The sequence below is a fragment of the Symphalangus syndactylus genome, chromosome Y, assembly GCF_028878055.3.
Source record: "Symphalangus syndactylus isolate Jambi chromosome Y, NHGRI_mSymSyn1-v2.1_pri, whole genome shotgun sequence".
Lineage (NCBI taxonomy): Eukaryota > Metazoa > Chordata > Mammalia > Primates > Hylobatidae > Symphalangus > Symphalangus syndactylus.
In genome coordinates this window covers 22,979,108-23,006,805 of record NC_072448.2, presented here as the reverse complement: position 1 = coordinate 23,006,805, position 27,698 = coordinate 22,979,108, and positions in this window count along the sequence as shown.

Here is a 27,698-nt window from a genome sequence, read left to right as displayed (position 1 = left end):
GACCCAGCAATCCCATTACTGGGTATATATCCAAAGGATTATAAATCATGCTGCTATAAAGACACATGCACATGTATGTTATGGCAGCACTATTCACAGTAGCAAAGACTTGGAACCAAGTCAAATGTCCAACAATGATAGACTGGATTAAGAAAATGTGGCACGTATATACCATGGAATACTATGCAGCCATAAAAAATGATGAGTTCATGTCCTTTGTAGGGACATGGATGAAACTGGAAACCATTATTCTCAGTAAACTATTGCAAGGACAAAAAACCAAACACCTCATGTTCTGACTCATAGGTGGGAATTGAACAATGAGAACACATGGACACAGGAAGGGGAACATCACACACCGGGGCCTATCGTGGGGTGGGGGGAGGTGGGAGGGATAGCATTAGGAGATATACCTAATGTTAAAAGACGAGTTGATGGGTGGAGCACACTAACATGGCACATGTATACATATGTAAGTAACTTGCACGTTGTGCACATGTACCCTGAAACTTGAAGTATAATTAAAAAAGGAAAGAAAATGTGGCACATATACACCATGGAATACTATGTAGCCATAAAAAAGGATGAATTCATGTCCTTTGTATGGATGTAGATGCATCTGGAAACCATCATTCTCAGCAAACTATCAGAAGGACAAAAAACCAAACACCGCATGTTCTCACTCATAGGTGGGAACTGAACAATGAGAACACTTGGACACAGGAAGGGGAACATCACACACTGGGGCCTGTCACAGGGTCGGGGGACGGGAAATGGATAACATTAGGAGATAAAGCTAATGTAAAAGATGAGTTATTGGGTGCAGCACACCAACATGGCACATGTATACATATGTAACAAACCTGCATGTTGTGCACATGTACCCTAGAACTTAAAGTATAATAAATTTAAAAAAAATAAAAGAGAGATGAAATGAAAAGGAGAAGCAAGCAAAGAAGAAGTTTCCTCCAACATTTTCTTTTATTTTTCTAGTTAATGGAGTATCTTTGTTCCAACTGAGCATACAAGTCAACTAATTTAAAGGTTTTATGTGGCTTTTGCTTAGACTATCAAAGTCTTCTCCCATTTGGGGCCAAATATTGTTACACAGACTGAAAATGCACATAGTTAAGTAAAAGCCAGCATTAGATTAGACTAAGTCGTTTCAGCTTTTTGGTATTGATTTTAATCTGACACACGAACCCAAAGAAAATTCAAAATCTAACCTGACCAGGATCCCCTTGTTTTTGTTTGTTTGTTTGTTTGCAACTTCCAACTCTTGGATTCAAGCAATTCTCCTGCCTCAGCCTCCTGAGTAGCTGGGACTACAGGCATGTGCTACCATGCCTGGCTAATATTTGTATTTTTAGTACAGACTGGGTTTCACCATGTTAGCCAGGCTAGTCTCAACCTCCTGACCTCAAATGATCTGTCCACCTTGGCCTCCCAAAGTGCTGGGATTACAGGCGTGAGCCACCGTGCCTCACTGATCCTCTAGGTTTTGGCTTGAATCCAAAGTCCTGGAAAAGGGTGGAATCGAAACTCACAATCATAGACCACAATGGTGAGAAACCAAAACCCATAATACCCATAACAGAACATTTCTAGTGTGGGGCATAAGCCCACATTTCTAAAATGCAAGGGTGGTTTCAACCTTATAATCCCATAATGAAATCAAACACAAGTAAAGGTACAGGCACACATTTTAATAAGGTACTTGCCAGAAGGCATCTAATATGAAAGCAGTGTCTTTTGCTATAAGAGATTAGACCTGAGGGGGCCTCAGGGAACACAAAAAACACTTAAGAGCATCACAGTGCAGAATCAAAAACTCCACACTGAGCCTCTAGAGAAACTAATGTAGATGGTCACTAAGGGTTGGTGAAAGGGGCCTGCATTTCACCAAGGAGCTTCAGCACACCAAATAGGTTTAGTCTCATCTAAGGTGCCAGGCTGTTATTGAGCAAAAAAGGGTTTACTACCTAACACATTAGAAGACAATACCATGACACTTTGTTTTTGAGAAAAGAAATGTTTTCTATTTCAAGTCCGCTCAAAAGAAGACAAAAGTATCAAGCTCAAATATATCTTCTTGAACTGGCTTAAAACAGTATTTTTATTAGAAAATATTCATAAGGTGAATACTGAAATTAACAGGAGACTGGCTGAAAGAAAAAAGAAAGTCTGTAAAGTCCTTGGGTATGTGTGCTTATTATTTATGTTCCATGTGGGCCTTACATGAAAATTTGAGAAAACTTCTTACAAAACATTCAGTGGAAATTAGGGTTTTGACATCAGCAAGCTTGTTCTGCTAAGATTCACTAGCCTACCTCCATCTTTTGGGGTCTTCCTTATTGTCCTTTAGGAAAGGAAATAGTTGCCACTTTTGAGGATTTGAAGCTCAGGATTTTTCTTTTACTTTATCTACATATAAAGCATCTTAATATAATTTTTTATTCCTTAGAGTAGGTGGAAGTGGAATGGCAGCAATGGAGATGAGACAAATATGTCTCCAAATGGAATGGCTACTACTACTTCGATATGATTTTAGTAATGTTATATGGGAATATAGAAAAAGATGCTGGATGTATGAAAACTTTCACCAGCATTCCATAATCTCCCCAAAAATAAAAACCCCCAATTTCCTTTGTACATATTGGAAAACACAAATAACCTCACAAAGATGGAGTAAGGTGAGATTTATGTCTATGAAGTAAGAGATAAAGTGTAGATTGTCATGGAATAAAGAGTTTATTTCACATTTGAACTTAAAATACTGAGGGCGGCACACCAAAAATAGAAAACAAACCCAGGCAAAGCTGACCAAAAGGCTCTTATAGCTTTAGTTGTATTGTAGGCCTACAAAAGGAGTAGAGTAATCTTCTTCTAAATTTTGAAGAAATATATTTGTGAGCCAATATAATCTTATATTCTCATCTTGGGTAAAATAAAAAGAAAATCTTGAGTCCAGAATTCTCAATTTTAGAACAACAGACATTTCCTTTCATAGAAAAAAAAAAGAAGTCCCAAAAGGTAAATGGAGTAAAAACATTCTGTAAATTACATTGAGGACTTACTGTAAAAAAAAAAAAAAAAAAAAAATTCTGCTGTTCGTCATTCAGTAAATGATAAATTATTATAAATATCTAGATAGGCTAGAAATACTAACACAATACTTATACAATCATAAGTCAATAGTCTTTTTTTTCTTTTTTTTTTTGAGATGGAGTTTGTCACCAGGCTAGAGTGCAGTGGCACAATCCCGGTTCATTGCAACCTCTGCCTCCCAGGTTCAAGAGATTCTCCTACCTGAGCCTCCTAAGCAGCTGGGATTACAGACACACCCCACCACACCCAGCTAATTTTTGTATTTTTACCATGTTGGTCAGGCTGGTCTCGAACTCCTGACCTCGTGATCTGCCTGCCTCAGCCTCTCAAAGTTACTGATTTTGTGATTTTCTGAAAACAATGGGAACTTAATATTTTAGTCTAATTTTTCACCTTTAAGGGCCTTTTTGCCCCAATAATAAGCATTGATGGCACTGAATGGGGAGATATTTCACTGAGTGAATACCATTCTATTTGGGTTTTCTTTTTTCTTTCCTTCCTGTAAGAATTCAGCACTGCTCAATGAATCTAAATGCCTCCTTTATTTGTTTTTGAGACAAGTTAATTTTCTTTTGCTAGAAGGCATACTATGGGGACAGGTTTGTCAAGCCCCAAACATCTCTTTCTAACTTCTGTCTGGAAAGAATTTGGAATCAAAGTTACCTAACATTTCAAACCTTACAGCTCCACATAGTGGAGTGGGATTTTTCTCTGTGGGGAGCCTTGTTGACCCCTTGCACCAAATCTTTACTTTCTCAATTATTCTTCCTCCTACATTCCTCTAACAGTGATCAGACTCCATAACTGATCTATAGGCAGAAAACCCTCACTTTCAGAAGTCAAGAGGAAGCTGCTCTTCAGAGCAGTCCCCATCAAAGAAAAAATACCCATTTATTCCTTATGTTCTTTCAGGTACCTGTTCTGCATCCAGCTACATTGGCTTTTAAATAAACAGTGGATTTTATATTTGGAAATCAATTTGTCCATTCTCTAGGATTTCACTATTTCACTAGGGACATGGCGAAGGAAGCCAGGGACAGTATTAAGACACTCTTCATTAAAGGGTCACCCCAAATTCAACTACTACATAATCCCTCCCAGGCCCCTGGAATACCTTGAGAGCATTTTTGAAATGAGGAATCACCAGCAGAGAGCCAGGGTCTCATGTACATAAACATGATTACTCTTGCCAGCTAGTTCCTCCAGATCCATGGATGAAGGTCATGATTGAATTCATGGATGACACTATGATGGTCACCAGGCCTCAGAGGACGTTTAAGGGAAGAAATTAGGGGGACAGTTTTTCTATTTTCTTTCCTCCTTGGGTAATTACTTCAAATGGAAAAAGAAACTAAGGTACACCTTCTTTTCCTCTCTATTTTGGATGAGTAACAAACCATCTGCAGCCTGCAGTCTTCTCAAATGCATTCTGAAACACTAAAACTGCTCTGACCCTCAGACTGTAAGAAAAAAAATTCCTCATATTTTTTTGCTCAAGATTGTTTCCATCTTACCAACTGCAGGAAGGGCAGAAGGTGTGGCCTCCTGAGAGAAGTGTTAATTTCAATACTATCCAACAACTAGATCTTTGTGCTAATGGAAGAGAAAATCATCCAAGGTTCCCTATGTATAAGCTTTCTTTTCCTTGTGAGACAACCCAGATTTTTATAAGCATTGTAAAATTGACCCTGCCCTCTTGGCAGTCATATCAGACAAACCCATAAATGATAATTCCCCAAAGTCAGAAAGACAAATTCCTGGGGAACCCTCTAATGCACCTTCTGGATGCCCTACCTGATCCCCTTATCTGGGGTTCCATTTACCATTTTATGAGATCCTCTTGATATGCTACCTAAGTAACACACCCAACTTCACTGTTGCCCTTACAGGAAATGTCTGATGGACATGGTGCTATTATACTTAAACTTTATTTTCCATTTCAGGACCTTAAACAAATAAAGGGGGACCTAGGCAAGTTTTCTATGACCCAGATAGATATGTAGAGGCCTTCCAAAATTTACCCCAAATGTTTGATCCTACCTGGAGACATGCTGTGTTACTTCTAAACCAAACCCTAACTGTCAGAAATACAGGCAGCCTTACAAGAAGCAGAAACATTCAGAGACAAACAACGCATCTCCTGTAGCAGTCTAAAAGTCTATGACGAAAGATATCTAGAAGAAGTTATGCTAAAAGAGCAAAGCAAGGCCAGGTGCGGTGGCTTATGCCTGTAATCCCAGCACTTTGGGAGGCCGAGGCGGGCGGATCACGAGGTCAGGAGATCAAGACCACGGTGAAACCCCGTCTCTACTAAAAATACAAAAAATTAGCCGGGCGTCGTGGCGGGCGCCTGTAGTCCCAGCTACTCAGAGAGGCTGAGGCAGGAGAATGGCGTGAACCCAGGAGGCGGAGCTTGCAGTGAGCCGAGATCGCGCCACTGCACTCCAGCCTGGGCAACAGAGCGAGACTCCGTCTCAAAAAAAAAAAAAGAAATAAACTAAAAATTAAATCATATCACCAGAGAAAATCACCTTCACTGAAAGCAAGACAGGAAGAAAACAAATAAGGAAAGAAGACCACAAAGCAGCCACAACACAAATAAGAAAATGGAAAATGGCAAGAGTAAGCACTTAGTCATCATTAATAAAATTGACTGTAAATGAACTAAACTCTACAATCAAAAGACATACAGTGGCTGCATAAATAAAACAATAAAATCTAATGATCTTTTGCTTAAGAAACACAATTCACATACAAAAACACACACACACTGAAAATGAGGGATGGAAATAGTTATTTCATGCCAATGGAATCCCCCCACCACCAAAAAAAGAAAAAAGAGCAGGAGTCACTATATCGGACAAAATAGATTTCAAGACTAAAACTGTAACAGGAGACAAAGAGGTTCACTACATAATGATAAAGAAGTAAATTTAACATGACGATATAACATTTTTGAATATACATGTACTCAACCCTGGAGCACCTGACATATAAAGCAAAGATTATTAGAGCTACAAAAAGATAAACCCCAATGCAATAAAAATTGGAGGCTTCAACACCTCACTTTCAACATTGGACAGGATTTCCAGACAGAAAATCAATAAAAAACATTGGACTTAATCTGCACTAGAGACCAAATTGACCTAACAGGTATTTACAGAACATTTCATCCAATATTCTGTGATGTGGATGACCATTTCATCCAATGGCTGCAAAAAATACATTTTTTTCTTAGCACATGGATTATTTTTCAAAGATAGATCATGTGTTATTTTACAAAACAAGTCTTGAAACTTTCCAAAAATTGCAGTAATATTAAGCATCTTTTCTGACCACAATGGAATATAACTAGAAATAAATAACAGAAGGAGTTTTGGAAACTATACAAATACATGAAAATTGAATAATATACTACTGAATGACCACTAGGTCAATAAAAGAATTAAGAAGAAAATTTAAAAATTTCTTGAAATGAATGATAAAGGAAATATGGCATACCAAAACCTATGAAATACAGTGAAAGCAGTACTAAGAGGTAAGTAATATACCTCTTAGTACTGCTTTCATTTATGGCTATAATAAGTGGCTACATGAAAAAAGAAGAAAACCTTTAATTAACAACCTACCAATTCCTCCTGAAGAACTAGAAAAGCAAAATCAAAGTGAACCCAAAATTAGCACAAAAAAAGAAATTATAAAGATTAGAGCACAGATAAATGAAATTGAAATACAAAATACAAAGAACAATGAAGCAAAAAGATGTTTTTTTTAAAAAATATATACAAAATTGAGAATCCCTTAGCCAGAGTAAGAAAAAAAGAGTGAAAATCCAAATAACTCAGAATTGAAAAAGGAGACATTGAAACTGATTCTGCAGAGTCTCAAAGGATCATTACTGGCTACCATGAGCAACTCTATTCCAAAAAGTGGAAAATCTAGAAGAAATAGAAAAATTTCTAGATACATAAAACCTATCATGAAGAGTGAATCATGAAGAAATCTAAAACATAAACAAACTAGTAACAAATAATGACATCAAAGCTGTAATAAAAATCCTCCCAGGGAAGAAAAGCCCAGGACCTGATGGCATCATTGCTGAATTTTATCAAACATTTAAGGAAGAACTAATACTTGTTCTACTCTATTCTGAAAAACAGAGGAGAGAATACTTCCAAACCAATTCTATGAAATCATTACTACCCTGATACCAAAGCCAGACAAAGACAAATTAAAATAGAAAACTACAGACCAATATGACAGATAAGTATTGATGAAAAAGTCCTCAATAAAATACTATTATAGCAAACTGAATTCAGTGATACATTTAAAAGATTATTTGTTGTGACCAGTTGGGAATTATGTCTGGAATTCCAAAATGGGTAAGAATGCACAAACTAACCAATGCAATATATCATAGTCACAGAATAAAAGACAAAGATAATATGATCATTTCAATCATGCTAAGGAAGAACTTAATGAAATTTAGCATCTCTTCCTGATAAAAATTCTAAAAACAAACAAACAAACAAACAGGGAATAGAAGAAATACACCTCAACATAACAAAAGCCCCATATGACAGACCCATGGCTAATATCATACTGAGTGAGGTAAAGCTGATCTTTCTCAAAGATTTGGAAAACAACAAGTATATCTAAAGTAAACATTGTTATTTAACACAGTAAGAGAGGTCCTAACTAGAGCATTCAGGCAAGAGAAAGATACAGAGGGCATCCAAATTGGAAAGAAAGGTGTCAAATTATCATTGTTTGCAGATGATATTATCTTGTATTTGGAAAAACATAAAGATTTCACTAAAAAAAAACTATGAGCACAGATAAGCAAATTTAGAGAAGTTCTTAGATATAAAATGAATATACAAAAATCATTAGCATTTGTTTATGCCAACTGTGAAGAATCTGAAAAGGAAATGAAGAATGTAATTTCATTTATAATAGCAATAAACAAATACCTAGGAATTAACTAAAGAAGTGAAAGATTTCTGTAATGAAAACAATTAAACACTGATGAAAGAAATTGAAGATGACATACAAAAAAAAAAGAAAGATATTCCTTGTTAATGGACTGGAAGAATCAATATTGTTGCAATGTCCACCCTACCCAAAACAATCTGTAGATTCCATGCAAGCCCTATCAAAATGCCAAGAAAATTCTTTATAGAAATAGATAAAGTGATTCCAAAACTTATATAGAAACACAAAAAAAACAGAATAGCCAAACCTTTCCTAAGCCAAACTGGAGAAATTACATTAACTGACTTTAAATTATACTACAGAGATATGGTAACCAAAACAACGTGGTAGTGTCATAAAAAACAGACACACAGACCAATAAAACAGAATACAGAACACAGAAACAAATCCATACACCTATATTGAAGTGATTTTTTGATAAAGATGCCAAGCATATATACTGGGGAAAAGACAGTTTTTAATAAATTGTTCCACGAAAAGTAGATATCCATATTCATAAAAATGAAAATAGATCCTTCACTCTTGCCATATGCCAAAATCAAATGGACATAGATTAAATAATCAAATCTAAGACCTCAGACTACGAAAATACTACAAGAAAGCATAGGGGAAACTCTCTAGGACACTCACTGGGGCAAAAACTTATGAAGTCATACCGCACAAGCAGTGGCAACCAAAACAAAAATGGTCAAATGGAATCACACCAAGTTAAAAAGCTTCTTAATGGGTGCAGTACAACAACATGGCACATATATATATATATGCACCAAACCTGCACGTTGTGCCCATGTACCCGAGAACTTAAAGTATAATAATTAAAAAAAAGCTTCTGCACAACAAAAGATACTCTTAAAAAAGTGAAGAGAAAACCTAAAGAATATAGGAAATATCTGCAAACTACACATCTGACAAGGGATTAATAACTAGAATATATAAGAAGCTCAAACAATTCTATAGGAAAAAATCTAATAATCTAATTTTTAAATGGGCAAAATATTGGAGTTGATGTTTCTCAAAAGAAGACATGCAAATGGCAATCAGGCCTAGAAAAACGTGCCAAACATCATTAATCACCAGATAAATGCAAATCAAAACTAGAATGAGATACCATCTCACTCCAGTAAAAATGGTTTATATCCAAAACAAGAGCAATAACAAATCATGGCAAAGATGTGGAGCAAAGGAAAACCTCATAAACTGTTGATGTAAATGTAAATTACTACAACCACTAGGGAGAACAGTTTGGAGGGTTCTCAGAAAACTTAAAATAGAGTTAACATATGATTCAGCAGTCCCACTCCTGAGCATATGTACCCCCTTAAAAGAAAATAAGTACAGCAAAGATAACCTGCACTCTCATGTTTTTTGCAGCACTATTAACAACAGCTGAAATTTGGAAGCAATCTGTGTCCATCAACTGAAGAATGGATTTTAAAAATGTAGTACAAACACCCAACAGAGTACCATTCAGCCATAAAAAAGAATGAGATCCAGTCATTTGTAACAACATAGGTTGTACTGATTGTAATTATGTTAAGTGAAATAAGTCAGGCACAGAGAAATTAAAATCACATTTTCTCGCTTATTTGTAGGATTTAAATGTTAAAGCAATTAAACTCATGGGAATAGCAGGTACAAGGCTGGTTACCAGAGACTGGAAAAGGTAGAGAGAATTAGTGAAAAGATGAGTTTGGTTAATGGGCACAAAAAAATTGAATAAATATTACCTAGTATTTGCTAATACAACAGAGCGAATATAGTCAATAATAATTTAATTGTACATTTTAAAATAATTAAATAATATAATTAGATTGTAATACAAAGTTTAAATGTTTGAGGGTATAGATATTTCATTGTTCCATTCTGATAATGTGATTATTTCATATTACATGTCTGTATTGAAACATATGTCCCATAAATATATACACCTATCATTTACTCACAAAAATTAAAAATATAAAATATTAAAAATAAAACACAATGGAATATTTTGCATAATAAAAAACATTGTCCTAAAATTTATGTAGTCTCAAGGAACTGTTAATAGCCAAAACACTCTTAAGAAAACAGAATTGGAGGTCTCACATTTTCTTATTTAAAAACCTATCACAAACAAAGGTAATAAAAGATCTTACTTGTGTAAATATAGCATAAAATAAATAAAATATATAAAGAACTCACAAATAAGCCTTCCAGTGAGATGATTTTTGACAAGAGAGATAAGACAATTTAATGGGAAGAAATAGTTTTTTTTTTTAACAAGTGGTGTTGGGGAAAATAAGTATTGACAGGGAAAAACAACAAAAATTAAATCCTTACTTTATACCACATATAAAAATTAACTCAAAAGGGGTCAAAAACCTAAAGTTAAGGCCTAAATATGTAGTGCTTAGACAAAAGTATAAGAAAAAACCTTCATGATGCTGAGTACACCGCAAAATGAAGGCAGAAATAATGGCATTCTTTGAAAACAATGAGAACAAAAAGACAAAATGCCAGCATCTGTAGGACACAGTTAAGGCAGTACTTAGAGTGAAATTGATAGCACTAAATGGCCACATCATAAAGTGGGAAAGATAAAAAGTTGACACCCTAACATCACAATTGAAAGAACTAATGAAGCAAGAGCAAAGAAATTCAAAGCTACCAGAAGACAAGAAATAACTAAGATGAGAGCAGAACCGAAGGAAAAGAAGATACCAAAAGTTCTTCAAAAAATCAATGAATCAAGAGTTGCTTTTCTGAAAAGGTTTAAAAAACACATAGACTGCTAGCCAGACTAATAAAGAAGAAAAGAGAGAAGAATCAAATCCTCGCAATAAGCAATGATGAAAGGGACATCACCACTGATCCCACAGAAATACATACTACCACACAAATCCTGCAGAAATACAAACTACCATATAAACACTTCTACACAAATAAACTAGAGAATCTAGAAGAAATGGATAAATTAATGAACATATAAACCCTCTCAAGACTAAACCAGGAAGAAGTCAAGTCCCCGAATAGACAAATACCGAGTTCTGAAATTGAGGCAGTAATTAACAACCTAGTAAAAAAAACAGCCCAGGACCAGACGGATTCAGAGCGGAGTTCTACCAGAGATAAAAGGAGGAGCTGGTAACATTCTTTCTGAAACTACTCCAGACAATAGAAAAGTCGGTCTCTGCCCTAACTCCTTTTATGGGGACAGCATTATCCTAATACCAACACCTGACAGATGCAAAACAAAATAAGATAATTTCAGGCCAATATCCATGATGAACATTGACACAAAAATCTTCAATAAAATACTGGCAAACTGAATCCAGCAGCACATCAAAAAGCTTATTCACCATGATTGAGTCAGCTTCATCCCTGGGATACAAGGTTGGTTCAACACACACAAATCAATAAATGTAATCCATCATATAAACAGAACCAATGACAGAAACCACAGGATTATCTCAATACATGCAGAAAAGGCCTTCGATAAAATTCAACACCACTTCATGCTAAAAACTCTTAATAAACTAGGTATCAATGGAACATGTCTCAAAATAATAAGAAGCTATTTATGACAAACTGACAGCCAATATCACATTAACTGGGCAAAAGGTGGAAGCATTCCCTTTGAAAACTGGCATAAGGATGCTCTCTCTCAACACTCCTATTTAACACAGTTTGGGAAGTTCTGATTGCCAGAGCAATCAGGAAAGACAAAGAAATAAAGCATATTCAAATAGGAAAAGAGGAGGCTGGAGGTTAAATTATCTCTGTTTGCAGATGACATGATTGTAAATTAAGAAAACCCTATTGTCCTGGCCCAAAAACTCCTTAAGCTGATAAACAACTTCAGCAAAGTCTCAGAATACAAAATCAATATGCAAAAATTACAAGCATTTCTATACACCAATAATAGACAAGCAGAGAAGCCAAATCATAAGTGAACTCCCATACACAATTGCTACAAAGGAAATGAAATATTTAGGAATACAATGTACAAGGGATGTGAAGGACCTCTTCAAGGAGAACTACAAACCACTGCACAATGAAATAAGGGGACACAAACAAATGGGCATACATTCCACGCTCATGGATAGGAAGAATCAATGTTGTGAAAATGGCCATACTGCCCAAAGTAACTTACAGGTTCAGTGCTATTCCTATCAAGCTACCAGTGACTTTCTCCACAGAATTAAAACAAAAATAAATTTCATATAGAACCAAAAACAGCCCATATGGCCAGGACAATCCTAAGAAAAAAGAACAAAGCTGGGGGCATCACACTACATGACTTCAAAGTATACTACAAGGCTACAGTAGCCAAATCAGCATGGTACTGATACTGAAACAGATATACAGACCAATGGAACAGAACAGAGGCTCAGAAATAACACCACACATCTAAAACCATCTGATCTTTGACAAACCTGACAAAAACAAGTAATAGGGAAAGGATTCCTTACTTAATAAATAGTGCTGGGGAAACTGGCTAGACATATGTAGAAAGCTAAGACTGGATCCCTTTCTCACACCGTATACCAAAATTAACTCAAGATGGATTAAAGACTGAAAATAAAACCTAAAACCATAAAAACCCTAGAAGAAAACCTAGGCAATATCATTCAGGACATAGCCATAGACAAAGACTTCATGACTAAAACATCAAAAGCAATGGCAACACAAGCCAAAATTGACAAATGGAATCTAATCAAACTAAGGAGCTTCTGCACAGCAAAAGAAACTATCATCAGTATGAACAAGCAACCTACAGAAGAGAAGAAAAATTTTGTAATCTATCCATCTGACAAAGGTATAATATCCAGAATCCTCAAGGAACTTAAACAAATTTGCAAGGAAAGAACAACCCCATCTAAAAGTGAGTGGAAGATATGAACACACAATTCTCTAAAGAAGAGATTTAAGCAGCTAACAAACACAGGCAAAAAGGCTCATCGTAACTGGTCATGAGAGAAATGCAAATGAAAACAAAAATGAGATACTATCTCATGCCAGTTAAAAGGATGATTATTAAAAAGTCAGAAAACAGCAAATGCTGGCTAGGATGTAGAGAAATAGCAATGCTTTTACATTTTTGTTAGGAATATAAATTAGCTCCATCATTGTGGAAGACAGTGTGGCAATTCCTCTAGGATCTAGAAACAGAAATGCTATTTGACCCAGCAGTCCTGTTAGGGGGCATATACCCAAAGGTTTATAAATCATTCTACTGTAGAGACACATGCACACATATGTTAATTGCAGGACTATTTACAGTAGCAAAGATTCATCAGTGATAGACTGGATAAAAAAATGTGGCACATATACACCATGAAATACTATGCACGGATAGAAAAGGAGTTCATGCCCTTTGCAGGGACATGAATGAAGCTTGAAGCCACCATCCTTGGCAAACTAACACAGGAACAGCAAACCAAACACCCCATGTTCTCACTCATAAGTGGGAGTTGAACAATGAGAACACATGGACACAGGGAGGGGAACATCACACACTGAGCCTTTTGGGGGGTGGCAGACAAAGGGAGAGAAAGCATTAGGACAAATACCTAATGCATGCAGGGCTTAAAGCCTAGATGATTGGTTGATAGGTGCAGCAAACCACCATGGCACACGTATACATATGTAACAAACCCACACATTCTGCACATGTATCCCACAGCTTAAAGTTAAAAAAAAAAAAAGAAAAAGAAAGATTTAATTTTAAAAATAAATACATAAAATAAAATACATTATATCTATTTTTTTAAAGGCTTTGCTGAGCACACAACACACAGTGAGGCTGTGCTCTGCAGGAGTACACCACAGATGACCCAGTGAGTTCCCAGTTGGTTCAGGTCTTGGTTAGAGCGAGGTGGGGTGACGTTTCCCTGTGTTCCAATGTGCTTCACATTCTAGGCCTCTGAACAGGGGCTCTCAGTTGAGTGAGTGGTTCTCATCTCCTGCTGGCCTGGAATTTCATTGTTCTGGAATTTCTGCCCAAGTGAAGACTGAGCTGTGTGCTGTGCCAGCTTCCTTCTGATGCATCTGTGAGCTGCTGTTGTGAGGTTGGTGGCATGAGGGAGAGCTGAACAGAAAGACATAACCTGTCCTACCAAGGCTGACCTCACACTCTAGGGGAGTAGCACAGTCCTTTAAAAAACCTTAGTGGAAATTTTCTTTAACTGGTGAAAATACATGGTAGTAAAATAATTTACTGTTTTAACATGAGCCCTCCTGCATGGGAAAGCTTTTATACGATCAGAAATTACACATTGAAAATAACAGTTGAATGAAATCCCCTTATAAAATGTTTAAATGGCTCATCAGGTGACCAAATGTACCTGAAGAGGTTGTAAATTATCACACCAATGTATTCAATTTGGATGATTTTTGTCTTTTCCATGCTGAGCCACAGAGTGCAGAACTTTTAATAATAAAAGCTTTAAGGACTCAGGGGGGCAAGGTGGCCATCCTGGTTCTCCATGAGTTGATGCTTAATAAACATTAGACTAATATCTTCTCGAATATCAGTTGTTTTTCCAAATTAGGTGCATAGCACTGATAACTGACGGGTTATCACAGGTAATGTGACTGAGACCATGAGGTTTACTTACATTGTATATTTAAAGAATTTCAATATCAGCTGGTTTCACATGAAAATCTGACAAAATATTTTCTTGATATTTAATAACTTTTTGTTCTACTTAGATTAGTAGCTTTATAGAGGGAAATTTGGTTATTTATGTGGTTTACAATATCTTAACATAATAACCATACTTAGAAATTAGAATTCTAGAGTATCAGGGATGATGCTCCTCATGGCAGATGAGAGGCAGGAGTAGATTGCGGCTCTGTAGAGAGCATCTAAAATGTGAATTTTAGCTCCAGATGGACTGCAAGAATAAAACAGCAACCTTTAGAGGACCACAGATTCTCTGAAGGGAGTGGACTGCTCCTGCATGACCTAGGAGACATACCAAATATTGTAAGTGCCCAACTGTGAAAATGGAAAAGGGAGACCCTCCTCTCCCAAACACACACCACCACTAGAGAAACTGATGGTCTGTTTGCAAGGGAATTTTCTGACTTTACCTGGAGCTGAGTCAATTTAGAGAGCCAAGTCAAATGCAAGGGTCAAGGAAGCAGCAGAAAGGCCTTAGGAACTAGCTGGGTTCCCTAGCAGGCAATTCCTGCCTGGCACCACAGGGATCCATCCACAGGGTGGCCAAAGGAGCAGGAGGTAAAACTTAACAGGGAGAAAAATATCTCTAGCTGACCTTTGTAAGTAATAATTTGAAAGGGACAAGAAGCCTCTTGGCCAGAACTCAAGGGAAGGGCAAATCTGGTGTGGAAATTCCACAGGTGGAGAAAGAACTAAGCCCCTTTTTTCACACCTGGGAGATGGGTATCCTGGGGCAAGTTTTCAAGCCTGTCTCACCCTCCACCTGGAAACAAACTCAGGGATGTTGGAGTGGCATAGTGGAAATGAGATTGACCCTTAAGTTTGCATGGGAGCTGGGTGAGGCCTGTGACTGCTAGATTTCCCCTACTTTCCTGAAAACCTGCATGACTCAACAGAGGCACTGAGTCATGCAGTCACTGGTATCCACAGCTGAGAGACACATAGTTCATACCACAGAACTCTGGGTAGACTCTGTGTAGACAACCCCCAGTGCTGGCCTGGAAATGGGTAGACTTGTTGGGTGGCTAGACCCAGAAGAGAGGCAACAGTCACTGCAGTTTGGCTCACAGGAAGCCACATCCATAGGAAAAGTGGGAGAGTATTACATCGAGGGAACACTCTATTGGACAAAATAATCTGAACAACAGTCTTAAGCCCTAGATCTTCCCTTTCACAGACCCTACCCAAATAAGAAGGAACATAAAAACCAACCCTGGTAATATGACAAAACAAGGCTCTTCAACACTCCCAGAAAAATCACACTAATTCACCAGCAATGGAACTAAATGAAGAAGAAATCCTTGATTTACCTGAAAAATAATTTAGGAGGTTAGTTACTAAGCTAGTCATAGAGACACCAGAGAAATGCAAAGCTGAATGCAAGAAAATTAAAAAGAAAAAAAAAAAAACCAATACAAGAAGTGAAGGAAGAAATAGTCGAGGAAATAGATAGCTTAAAGAAAAGAAAAATCATCAAAAATTCAGGAAACTTTAGACACACTTCTAGAAATGCAAAATGTTCTGGAAAATCTCAGCAATAGAATTGAACAAGCAGAAGGAAGAAATTCAGAGCTTAAAGAAAAATTAAAAATTAAAGAAAAGGTCTTTGAATTAACCCAATGTAACAAAGATAAAGAAAAAAGAATAAGAAAATATGAACAAAGCCTCCAAGTAATCTAGGATCATGTTAAATGATCAAACCTAAGAATAATCAGTGTTCCTAAGAAGAGAATACTAAAAGCTTGGAAAATATATTTGGGGGAATAATCAAGGAAAACTTTTCTGATCTGGCTGGAGACCTAGACATCCAGAAACGAGAAGCAAAAAGAACACATGGGAAATTCATTGCAAAAAGATAACTGCCTAGCCACATTGTCATCAGGTTATCCAAAGCTAAGATGAAGGAAAGAATCTTAAGAGATTTGAGACAGAAGCTCCAGGTAAACTGTAAAGGAAACCCTATCATATTAACAGCAGATTTCTCACAAGAAACCCTATAAGCTAGATGAGATTGGGGCCCTATCTTCAGCCTCCTCAAACAAAACAATTATCAGCCAAGAATTTTGTATCCACTGAAACTAAGCATTATGTATGAAGAAAAGATACAGTCTTTCAGACAAACAAATGCTGAGATAATTCACGATTACCAAGCCACCACTACAAGAACTGCTATAAGGATCTCTAAAACTTGAAACAAATCCTGGTAACACATCAAAACAAAACCACTTCAGAGCATAAATCAAACAGAACTTATAAAATAAAAGTACAAGTTAGTTAGAAAACCAAAACCAAAACAAAACAAAAAAAAACCCTGAAAAACAAAACACACACGCATAGAAAACAAAGTACACAGGTATCAAATAGCACAATGAATGCAATGATATGTCACATCTTAATACTAATGTTGAATGTAAATGGCCTAAATGCTACACTTAAAAGATACAGAACCACAGAATTTAAAAGAATTCATCCAACCAACTATCTTCTGCCTTCAGGAGACTCGTCTAACACATAAAGACTCACAAAAACTTAAAGAAGTGGAAAGAAGCATTTCATGAAAACGGGTACCAAAATTGAGTAGAGGTAGCTATTCTTATATCAGACAAAACAAACTTTAAAGTAGAGCCATTAAAAGAGACAAAGAGGGACATTATATAATGATAAATGGGCTTGTCCAACAAGAAAATATCACAATCCTAAACATACATGTAACTAACACAGGAGCTCTCAAATTTATAAAACAATTACTAATAGACCAAAGAAATAAGATAGACAGTAACACAATAACAGTGGGGACATTTCAGTACTCCACTGACAGCTCCAGACAGGTCATCAAGACAGAAAGTCAACAAAGAAACAAGGGATTTAAACTATACTTTGGAAAAAATGAACTTAACAGATATATACAGAACATTTCATCCAACAACTACAGAATACACATTCTATTCAACAGAGCATGAAACTTTCTTCAAGATAGACCATAGAATAGGCCATAAAAAGAGCTTCAATAAATTTTAGAATATTAAAAAAATATCAAGCACTCTCTCAGACCACACTGGAATAAAACTGGAAATCAAATCCAAAAGAAACCTTCAAAATCATGCAAATACATGGAAATTAGATAACCTGCTCCTGAATGATCATTGGGTCACAAATAAAATCAAGATAGATATTTTAAAATTATTTGAATTGAATGACAATAATTACACAACATATCAAAACTCTGGGATGCAGCAAAAGCAGTTTTAAGAGGAAAGTTCATAGCTCTAAACCCCTACATCAAAAAGGCTGAAAGAGCACAAATTGACATTTTACAGTCACACCTCAAGTAACTAGAGAAACAAGAATAAACAAAACCCTAATCCAGCAGAAGAAAGGAAATAACCAAAATCAGAGTGGAGCTAAATATAATTGAAAGAAGCATAACAAAAGATAAATAAAACAAAAGCTGGTTCTCTCAAAAGATAAATAAAACAAAAGCTGGTTCTCTCAAAAGATAAATACAATTGATAGGCCATTAGCAAGATTAACCAAGAAAAGAAGAGAAAAAATCCAAATAACCTCATTAAGAAACAAAACAGGAGATATTACAACTAACACCACTGAAATACAAAAGATCATTCAAGGCTTCTATGAACACTTTATGTACATAATCAAGAAAACCTAGAAGAGATAAATAAATTCCTGGAAAGATAGAACCTTCCTAGTTTAAAGCGTGAAAAATTAGATACCCTGAACAGATAAAAAGCAACAAGATTGAAATGGCAATAAAAGGTTACCAACAACAAGCAAGTACAGGACAAGGCAGATTCACAGCAGAATTCTACCAGACATTCAAAGAAGAATTAGTACCAATCATTTTGACAATATTCAGTTTCAGGTAGAGAAAGAAGGAATGTTCCCTAATTCATTCTATGAAGCCACCATCCCCCTAGTACCAAAACCAGAAAGCATGCAACCAAACAAGAAAACTACAGACTGATATCCTTGATGAACATAGATGCTAAAATCCTTAACACAATATTAGTTAATCAAAACCAACAACATATCAAAATGATAATCCACCATGATCAAGTGGGTTTTATACCAGTGATGCAGGGATGGTATAACATACACAAATTAATAGATGTGATACACCACATAAACGCATTTAAAAACAAAAACACATGATTATCTCAATAGGCATATAAAAAGCATTCAACAAAATCCAGCATCCCTTTATGATTAAAACTCTCAGCAAAATTGGTATACAAGGGACATATATTAATGTAATAAAAGCCATCTATGACAAACCCACAGTGAACATAATACTGAATGGGGAAAAGTTGAAAGCAATCCCTCTTAGAACTGGAACAAGACAAGGATGCCCACTCTCACCATCCTCTTCAACGTAGTACTCAAAGTCCTAGCCAGAGCAATTAGACAAGAGAAAGAAATAAAGAGCATCCAAATCGGTAAACAGAAAGTCAAATTGTCACTGTTTGCTGACGATATAATTGTGTACCTTGAAAACCATAAAGATTCTTCCAGAAAGCTCCTAGAACTGATAAAAGAATTCAGGTGAGTTTATGGATACAAGATTAATACAACAAATTAGTAGCTAACCTATACACCAACAGTGACCAAGCAGATAATCAAATCAATAAGTCAACCCCTTTTACAATAGCTATAAAAGATATATAAAATACTTAGGAATATACCTAACCAAGGATGCGAAAGGCCTCTACAAAGAAATTTACAAAACACTTTGGAAAGAAATCATAGATTACACAAACATTTGGAGACACATCCCTTGCTCATAGATCGGCAGAATCAATATTGTGAAAATGACCATACTCCCAAAAGCAATCTATAAATTCAATGCAATCCTCCTCAAAATGCCACCATCATTCTTCACAGAATTAGAAAAACAATTCTAAAATTCATATGGAACCAAAAAAGAGCCCACATAGCCAAAGCAAGACTAAGCAAAAAAAATAAATCTGGAGGCATCACACTACCTGATTTCAAACTAGGTTATAAGGCCATAGTAACCAAAATAGCTTGGTACTGGTATAAAAATAGGCACATAGACCAGTGGAACAAAATAGAGAACCTAGAAATAAACCCAAATACTAACAGCCAACTGATCTTTGACAAAGCAAACAAAAACATAAAGTGGGTGAAGGACAACCTTTTCGACAAATATTACTGGGATAATTGGCTAGCCACATGTAGGAGAAAAAAATTGGATCCTCATCTCTCACCTCACACAAAAATCAACTCAATATAGATTAAGGACTTAAATTATGGTAATTTTGTGCTAGGTACTGAAAAGGGCTAATTATTTCCAGCACAGCTAGGGGTGTGGCCAGCTCCACATGTCCCCAGACCTTACATAGCTGGAAAGCAGGTAAGTTAAACAATTCTCAAGAGCCAAATAAGCAGTTTATGATCTTTTGAAGCATTCGGCCAACATAATATTGAATATAATTTAGACCACCTACTTACATTTTGAACAGAATTGTATTTTACCAATAATCTCTCTTTTTTTTTTTTTTCTTTTTGAGATGGAGTCTCGCTCTGTCACTCAGGCTGGAGTGCAGTGGTGCAATCTCGGCTCACTGCAAGCTCCGCCTCCCAGGTTCAAGCCATCCTCCTGCCTCAGCCTCCTGAGTAGCTGAGACTACAGGTGCCCACCACCACGCCTGGCTAATTTTTTTTGTATTTTTAGTAGACACGGGGCTTCACTGTGTTAGCCAGGATAGTCTCGATCTCCTGACCTCATGTTCCGCCCACCTCAGCCTCCCAAGGTGCTGGGATTACAGGCGTGAGCCACTGCACCCGGCCGTATTTTACCAATGATCATTAAAATCATCTTTATTTTCCAAAGGTTGCTCTAGTAACATGAATTAAATAAAAGGCATCACACTTTTTACTTTTCTGACAAAATACTTGGTTTATGCTTATATTATTATTAAACCAATTAATTACAGATCTTTTGAATTAACTAAAGTTTTCAGATGACATAAACAGTGATTCTACCTTTCATTTAACCAGTTTGCACATAGAAAGAGACCAGAGACTGACTGGAAAGAAACACTTACCTTTTTGCCGGCATTCCAGGTTTCTGGGTTCTCTCTCCCTGAGCTGCCCTAGTGACCTGGCTTGACTGTATGCAAACAAGCATATTTCCATAAATTATGAATATTCACTAATAGTTTACAAATTTTGGAGAAATTAGGCAGAGACAAAGAAATATTACTCATTTTATTTATGAGCTTATACTCAAAACTTAAAGTATCTGGAAGCCTCAAATCAAGAAAGTTCACTTAAAGATAGAAAGATGGTGTGCTGTCCTCAACAAATGTAAAAGAACAGAAATCACAACAAACTGTCTCTCAGACCAAAGTGCAATCAAATTAGAACTCAGGATTAAGAAACTCTATTAAAACCACAAACTACATGGAAACTGAACAACCTGCTCCTGAACTACTGCTGGGTAAATAACAAAATAAAAGCAGAAGTAAAGATGTTCTTTAAAACCAATGAGAACAAAGATACAACATACCAGAATCTCTGGGACACAGTTAAAGCAGTGTGTACAGGAAAATTTATAGCATTAAATGCCCGAAAGAGAAATCAGGAAAGATCTAAAACTGACACCCTAACATCACAGTTAAAAGACTTAGAGAAGCAAGAGCAAACACATTCAAAAACTAGCAGAAGGCAAGAAATAACTAAGATCGGAAAAGAACTGAAAGAGAAAGAGATACAAAAAACCCTTCAAAAAATCAATGAATCCAGGAGCTGCCTTTTTGAAAAGATCAACAAAATTGATAGACAGCTAGCAAGACTAATTAAGAAGAAAAGAGAGAAGAATAAAATAGATGCAATAAAAAATGATAAAGGGGATATCATCACCAATCCAAAGAAATGCAAGCTACCATCAGAGAATACTATAAACACCTCTACACAAATAAACTAGAAAATCTAGAACAAATGGATAAATTCCTGGACACATATATTCACCCAAGACTAAACCGGGAAGAAGTTCAATCTCTGAATAGACCAATAACAGGTTCTGAAATTGAGGAAATAATTAATTAATAGCATATCTATTTAAAAAAGTCCAGGACCAGATGGATTCACAACCGAATTCTACCACAGGTAAAATGCAGAGCTGGTACTATTCCTTCTGACACTATTCCAATCAACAGGAAAAGTGGGAATCCTCCCTAACTCATTTTGTAAGGCCAGCATCATCCTGATACCAAAGCCTGGCAGAGACACAACAAAGATAAGTTTAGACCAATATCCCTAATGAACATTGACACAAAAATCTTCAATAAAATACTGGCAAACTGAATCCAGCAGCACATCGAAAAGATTATCCACCATAATCAAGTCAGTATCATCCCTGGGATTCAAGGCTGGTTCAACATACACAAATCAATAAATGTAATCCATCACATAAACAGAACCGATGACAAAAACAACATTATTATCTCAATAGATGCAGAAAAGGCCTTCACCAAAATTCAACAGCCCTTCATGCTAAAAACTCTCAATAAACTAGGTGTTGATGGAACATATCTCAAAATAATAAAAGCTATTTATGACAAACCCACAGCAAATATCACACTAACTGGACAAAAAATGGAAGCATTCCCTTTGAAAACAGGCATTAAACAAGGTTGCCCTCTCAACACTCTTACTCAACATAGTGTTGGAAGTTCTGTCAAGGGCAACCAGGCGAGAGAAAAAAATAAAGTGTATTCAGTTAGGAAAAGAAGAAACCAAATTGTCTCTGTTTGCAGATGACATGATTGTATATTTAGAAAATCCCATCATCTCAGCCCAAAATCTGCTTAAGCTGATAAGCAACTTCAGCAAAGCCTGAGGATAAAACTTCTTTAAAGTTCATATGGAACCAGGCCGGGCGCGGTGGCTCACGCTTGTAATCCCAGCACTTTGGAAGGCCGAGGCGGGCGGATCACAAGGTCAGGAGATCGAGACCACGGTGAAACCCCGTCTCTACTAAAAATACAAAAAAAAAAATTAGCCGGGCGTGGTGGCGGGTGCCTGTAGTCCCAGCTACTCGGAGAGGCTGAGACAGGAGAATGGCGTGAACCCGGGAGGCGGAGCTTACAGTGAGCCGAGACTGCGCCACTGCACTCCAGCCTGGGTGACAGAGCGAGACTCCATCTCCAAAAAAAAAAAAAAAAAAGTTCATATGGAACCAAAAAAGAGCCCACATTGCCAAGACAATTCTAAGCTAAAGGAACAAAGCTGGAGGCATCATGCTACCTGACTTCAAACTATACTACAAGGATACAGTAATCAAAAAAGCAGGCACTTGTGACAAAACTGATATATAGACCAATGGAACAGGGAACAGAGGGCTCAGAAAAAACACCACACATCTACAACCATCTGATCTTTGACAAACCTGACAAAAACGAAAAATGGGGAAATGATTCCCTATTTAATAAATGGTGCTGGGGAAACTGGCTAGCCATATATAGAAAGCTGAAACTGGATCCCTTCCTTACATCTTATACAAAAACTATTTCAAGATGGATTAAAGACTTAAATGTCAGACCTAAAACCATAAAGACCGTAGAAGAAAACCTAGGCAATTCCATTCAGGACATAGGCATGGGCAAGGACTTTATGACTAAAACACCAAAAGCAATGGCAACAAAAGTCAAAATAGACAAATGGGATCTAATTAAGTTAAAGAGCTTCTGCACAGCAAAAGAAACTACCATCAGAGTGAACAGGCAACCTATAGAATGGGAGAAAATTTTTGCAATCTACCCATTCTACAAAGGGCTAATGTCCAGAATCTACAAAGAACTCATACAAATTTACAAGAAAAAAACAAACAACCCCATCAAAAAGTGGGCAAAGGATATGAACAGACATATCTCAAAAGAAGACATATATGCAGCCAACAGACACATGAAGAAATGCTCCTCATCACTGGCCATCAGAGAAATGCAAGTCAAAACTGACCATCTCACGCCAGTTAGAATGGCAATCATTAAAAAGTCAGGAAACAACAGATGCTAGAGACAATGTGGAGAAATAGGAATGCTTTTCCACTCTTGATGGGAGTGTAAATTAGTTCAACCATTGTGAAAGACAATGTGATTCCTCAAAGATCTAGAACTAGAAATACCATTTGACCCAGCCATCCCATTACTGTGTATATACCCAAAGGATTATAAATCATGCTACTATAAAGACACATGCACATGTATGTTTTTTGCAGCATTGTTCACAATAGCAAAGACTCAGAACCAACCCAAATGTCCAACAACGATAGACTGGATTAAGAAAATGTGGCTCATATACACCATGGAATACTATGCAGCCATGAAAAAAGATGAGTTCATGTCCTTTGCAGGGACATGGATGCAGCTGGAAACCATCATTCTCTGCAAACTATCACAAGGACAGAAAACCAAACACAGCATGTTCTCACTCATAGGTGGGAATTGAACAATGAGAATACTTGGGCACAGGGCAGGGAACATCAGACACTGGGGCCCGTTGAGGGCTGGGGGGCTTGGGGAGGGATAGCATTAAGAGAAATACCTAATGTAAATGTCAAGTTGATGGGTGCAGCAAACCAACATGGCACATGTATACCTATATAATAAACCTGCATGTTTTGCACATTTACCCTAGAACTAAAAGTATAATAATAACAAATAAATTTTTTTAAAAAAGAAAGCTGTTGTGCTCCATTAATTCCTGTAGGCTTGACAAAGGTAGCTTAGGAATTCAAGATAAGTGGAATGAATGCATAGTAATTCCTTGCTAGAAATGCATAGGAAACAAAGTAACTATTCACAGAACCAAATAAAAGCCTTCTACTAGGAACTAAAAACGTCATGGTTTTATATATATATATATGCACACCCAAGCAAAGCCAGAGGAGAATAAACAGGAAAGGATAAAAACTAGAAACAAAACTGAACAGGAAACAAATGCTAAAGATTCCTACTTAATTTATCCTGAAGACTACAGTGTTACATAGGACCTCCAAAAACCCACATATTGAATATTTTATTACTGACTCACAATTTAATACTCTTACATTTACCAGTATCATTATACATCCTATGCAATTGAGAAATTCACTTTAGGCACATGACCAATAAGTACTCCAGCACTATCCTTGCAAAACAGTAAACACAGTGTGAAGCAATGCAAGCATGTATATAAAATTTGGCTCCCCACTAAATCCAGCTTCATGCTAAACTATATTAAAGAAGAATTGACAAATTGTCAGTGCACTTCTTTACAATACATCTTATTTTATTTTAATCAAGACTAAGAGCTTTAACTATGAAAATGTTAATTGCCAAATGTCTCTAATTCTCTTCAAATTTTAAAGAATATTTTATTATTTAAACTTTTTCCACATCTTTCTCCCTTACCTAATGATTCCTTACTACATTGTTTCATAAATAACCTCTTCACATCTGTAATTTAAGTTAACTTTTAGATTACTTCAGAATTAACCAAAATTATTTTCTTTTCACTAATAACCTAACCCTTTCTGGCACACTGTATATACACGATTACATGTTAACTAGAATTTTTATCCTTAGTAACATAAAACTTTGGTGAAACCCTAAAAGGCAAGAAATCTTGAGCTCAGATACGGGCGTTAATAGATAAGAACAATTCCACAATTTTAGAAACATATTATCTCTATATTATAACCTTTTTTAATGGAAATGACTCAGATATTAAATGAACATAAAAATAACTTTGAGATTTTAATTTACAGAAAAAGTTTACCCAAAACAATTATCTGATTCACTTGTACTTAATTTTTTCTTTTAACAAGGGAGACATGAGACATTAATCAACATATGTGAAATGAAATTCGTTTGGTCCAGAAAAGTGGACAACTAGAAGCAGGAAAGGGGCTTGAGGCTTTCATGGCACAGGTAATAAAGACAAACATAAAATTCACAGAAAATGCATGCTGACAATTCTGAAGGCATTTATATTTTTATTCCATGAATAATTTTAAAGCTACCTTGTTTAGTAAAGTTATATTTAATTCATGTGAACTTGAAAATTGCTTAGACTTATTTACTTAATTTATGAGAGCTCTTTTACTTATAAAACAATTTGGTAGACACAACATGTAAAAATAAGTTTACATACAAATAAACACATCTAGAAATGTATACACATACATAAAGAGATCTAATAGCTTGGAACCTTAGCCAAGAGATAACAATACAAGCTTACCAGTTTTACTTTGCCCCAATAGGTAATCCAGTGAAGGCTGTGAACCAAAATTTCAGATAAAACACTCCATAGCAGTTTGGAACTATTGACCTTAGACAATTGCCCTCAATTTCCAAGGAGCCACAAGGAAACAGCCACTGAAAGACTGAAAAAATAAAGAGAGGGGAAAAAAATGAAAAAGACACTGGTCCCTTTAGTGAACCAGATAGTTGCAGTTAGGCACTTCCACATGGAAACCCCTTCATTTTCACTGACCACAGCCGGGAACCTGCAGTTGCTTTAATGTTTAGGCACTGCCCAACAAGAGTCGTGAGTTGGAAAGTAAATGAAAAACAGAGAGATTCCCCTGTATGGAGCAGAAAGGAAAGAGAAAAATGAATCCCTAACTTTGGGTCCAGCTTTTCCTGAATTTTCTCCTGGCTGGCTCACCAAAATATGTTATTGGTGGAGGGTGTCAAGGTTCTTGGTATGTTAAACAAAGAATTGGATAAAATGCACAAACAAAGCAAGGAAGGAACGAAGGCATTTATTGAAAATGAAAGTGCACTCTACAGTGTGGGAGCAGGCCTAAGCACAGGAGCTCAAAGGCCCTGTTACAGAATTTTTGGGAGTTGAAGAGTTTAAATACTCTCTAGAGTATTCTATTGGTTACTTGGTGTATGCTGTATGTAAATGGAGAGGATGAGGTATAGATACAAAGTCATATACTCAGCATACAGCCTATGGAGAGAAAATTTCCTGTCATAGCTGAAGTGTGAAATGGCCTTATGTTTCCTGTCTCCAGACCCTATTTTTCTGCCTCAAAGGAAAACATATATTTGAGGCTAGGCAGATCTTAGGTGTCAGGGTGCTGTGACTCCATTTTCCTCTGCTCATTGCCTTCCTCCTTTCCGTTGCTGAGAAGCTTCCTTTCCTTGGCACTCCAGATTCCAGCAGTCTGTTTAGTTATTATTCAGCTGAAACATGAGCCTTTCAATTCTTCAATTCTTCCTTGTTTCCGAGGTACTTCAAGTTCAGAGCACTTTGCAGGGACATGGATGAAGCTGGAAACCATCATTCTCAGCAAACTAATACAAGAACAGAAAACCAAACACTGCATGTTATCACTCATAAACAGGAGTTGAACAGTGAGAGCACATGGACACAGGGAGGAGAACACACTGGGGCCTGTCAGGGAGTTGGGGGCTAGGGGAGGGATAGCATTAGGAGAAATACCTAATGTAAATGACGGGTTGATGGGTGCTGCAAACCACCATGGCATATATATACCTCTGTAACGAACCTGCATATTCTGCACATGTACCCGAGAACTTAAAGTATTAAAAAAAAGTTTGTGTATGCACCAGACACTACCCCAAGGCATATTGAGTTTCAGGTGATTTGTATATTTGGCATGCTTCACAAGTAAAGAACTTCCTCCTATATTTTTAATGCGTGTGGAAAGTTTTTTGTGGTAGATGGAAATTACAGAATCAAAAACAAAACAAAACAAAAGAACATGAATCAGAATGAAATAATGTTGTTAACTAGTTTACTAAATCCCCTGGACAGATGGACTTGGAATCCAGGCCTAAATGGTATGGGCATCTCATATGGGCTCGGCTTCTGAAGCATTACCCTCCCATATAATGGATGGTCGTTTGCAAAGATTTTGCACACTTGCGAT